General features: G+C 38.1%; 1 long non-coding RNA gene across 1 annotated transcript in view; it reads right to left on the reverse strand.

Annotated features, from left to right (window-relative positions):
• Nucleotides 1-1,009, reverse strand: part of LOC109201238 (uncharacterized) — a 6,651-nt gene extending 5,642 nt beyond the window's left edge. The window contains exons 1-2 of the long non-coding RNA XR_003218927.1: nucleotides 835-1,009; nucleotides 204-450 (exon numbers count right to left, since the gene is read on the reverse strand). This is a non-coding gene — a long non-coding RNA (uncharacterized LOC109201238). The remainder of the gene's footprint in view (nucleotides 1-203; nucleotides 451-834) is intronic.
• Nucleotides 1,010-2,829: the final 1,820 nt, after the last annotated feature.

The raw sequence follows: 2,829 nt of genomic DNA on the forward strand, positions 1-2,829 counted from the left end.
AAATTTTGCGAGCCCTGATCTTCTTTCAGTGTATGCTGGCACGTCATGACAAAGCAAACACGTTCTCACAATAAGAAGACTATTCTTAGCCAAACCAGAAAAAATGGTGACAGGTCTCAGCAGTTTCAGGGGTTAGTTAACTAGAATCAGCAAAAGCACTGTGGTTTTAGCTTCAGAAATTTAAAGAAGTCAAAAATACTCACTGTATTAAAATAATGTTTGGTAAGTTTTTCTCTTTATATTCCTCACTGTTAATTTGGATTAAACCCAGGACTGTATAGGCGTTGGCTGAATAGCAGTGGTGTTCGCCTTGGGGTGTCGGTCAGAACACACAGGACGCACAGTTAAAGGTTATACCGTCTTTACTGTGATTCCTCAGCGTAACAGCACAGTATCGCAACACAGTAATGCAACCGCAGGCTTTAAAGTGGTGAGGGGTGTAGGTGTGGTCTGTGAACAGAACATATACAGATACTGAATGTAATAAACATCTAAGTCATGAATTATGATTCATTAGCTTTCTTCGAATTTAACCAGAACTACAAATGGGAATTCCTATATGAACATTTACATGCATAAGTTTCATACACTACTCCCAAACCCTTACAGTACATGACATTGATTGCCAATACACCCAACAACAATATATCACAAAACACCAAATGGGTTTAGCTTACAGCTATCAAGCATGTAGCATAACAAGTAGCATTAGTAGCATGAACTAGCCACATAGCGAACAGGTCAAAACACATTGCACTTCTACGTCCACTAAATGTCTAACTGGCATAAAAGACTAAAACTGTCCTTTCCAGGCAGGGCTCCACATCTACTCACAGTTCTTTAGCGACGCATGCGACTCACACCGTGTTTAGACTTCCCCTGCTGAGTCAGTCTGCCAGGTGGCTCTTGCTATGTGTTAGCTCCAACTCTGATCACTGGAACATGTGCTCAGTAGTGCAACTGTGCTCTCTCACCACAAGGGGGCTCCCCTCCCACAGCTGACAGCCTTTCCAACATTCACAGTGATATTAATTGCTCAGTTAATGACCAAAATGGAGGACTTGAAAACAAGGGGGTCAATTTACAATTTCACAGTACATGTAAAATGAAAATAACTGGCTGCATAGACTGGAGCTAACTGGCCCTTAAGGCCATACCATACCATACCATACCATAGCAAGCCATACTATATTCGGTTACACATCAATAAAGTATGAAAGCAATATTTTCACCAGTTTAACCAAAATTTCCATACTAATTGAAATGTCTTTTCCAAGGCAGAAATTAATCCGTACCAGCTGGAAGACTGCACACAAGGAAAACCTACAGCCAAATAACCAACAAAAACAAACTCTTTGAATGACTCGCGTGCTTTTTTTTTTAAACATTAATGTTAAGATCAGTCAAGTATGTTTATGAGGCTAAATAATAAAGAGGACCTTCATCCATGTACATGTACATAATTATACCATGACCTAGTTGGACAAGCACACCAAACCATCACAGCACAGCTTCTTGTCTGAAGCACGGTTTCTTCCAGCTGCTACATTACATAAGTTGAAAGAATCAACTAACCAACCACTAAAATTTTTTATGTATATCATTCACACAAACCCGAGTTACACTCAACACGTGATTATTAGGGGACTAGTTTGCTGTTTCCTTTTTCGCCACTAGATGTCGCAAAAACAAATTTTTCATTAGTAAAGCTTAGAAAGCGGCTCAACACTGGTTCACTAGTGCTAACTAAAGTACAAAATAATACATGTCAAAAGGACAAATTAGTGATTAATCAAACAATAATGAAGCATCACTAATAGTTTGTTTTTCAGACACTATGAGTGAAACCTCACATTGATGCGTGTATCGCTTTAAGAGAAATCATGTGACCAGCACAGCTGCTGTGTCTTGCGGTGGAGAGGCGCCAAATTCTGAAGCCTATCTTTTTGGACATGAGGCTGTTGAGCTTTTTGACTTTATGTTTTTGGCTCATTTCTCAAACACTACCACAGAACCACAGAGAAATAGGACATTTTATCCAGAATGAGATCGTTTTGATATCATATTAAGGTAAATATATATGTTTTCTCTAGGTAAATGTGTATTTTCCCCTATATTACAAGCAGTTAAGCACACGCCACTGTCACAAGCACTTTACTTTATAAACAAAACTTTCACCTTTTATGTAACATTTTTCACCTATACTAAAGTGAAACAAAGTTTAAAAGTCTACATTTGAGATACTGTATTAGTGATTAGTTAGATTATTATTAGTCAGCCATAATATTTTGTTATAATCAAATGACCTGAAATATATACACTACCCTTCATTCAGTTATAACTTTATCATAAGCTGGTTATGTAGCTGGTTATGTTCAGTCTTTATCCAGGTTATCTGCAGTGATTTTTTTTAATCCAACAGATGTCGCTCTTGAGTGTCACACCAACACAGTGTGAACACAGAAAAGTGAATGTCCCACACACTCTAAGACATCATCTACTCATCACTATCTTAACTAGGTTAGTGTCACATGAAGGTTAACTATAATCTTCATGGGACACAGCCGTGAGGGAGAGCACAACAAAGAGCAAGAGAAGACTGAGACAACATGTACACACAGGAAAACATGTGGGAGCACAGCTGGGCCAATCACAGACGATGAGAGACAGGAAGTAGAACTAGACCCAAGAGACAAGGAATAACAGAACAAAATAAAACAGAAAAAAAACTAAAAAGCACAAAAGATCAGATCAATAACTGAAGATGATAAAGTTAGAACATAAAATATTGCATCCATTTGCTTCCGCTTACACTTTTTAGAGTTGCTG

The sequence above is a fragment of the Oreochromis niloticus genome, linkage group LG3 (assembly GCF_001858045.2).
Source record: "Oreochromis niloticus isolate F11D_XX linkage group LG3, O_niloticus_UMD_NMBU, whole genome shotgun sequence".
Classification (NCBI taxonomy): domain Eukaryota; kingdom Metazoa; phylum Chordata; class Actinopteri; order Cichliformes; family Cichlidae; genus Oreochromis; species Oreochromis niloticus.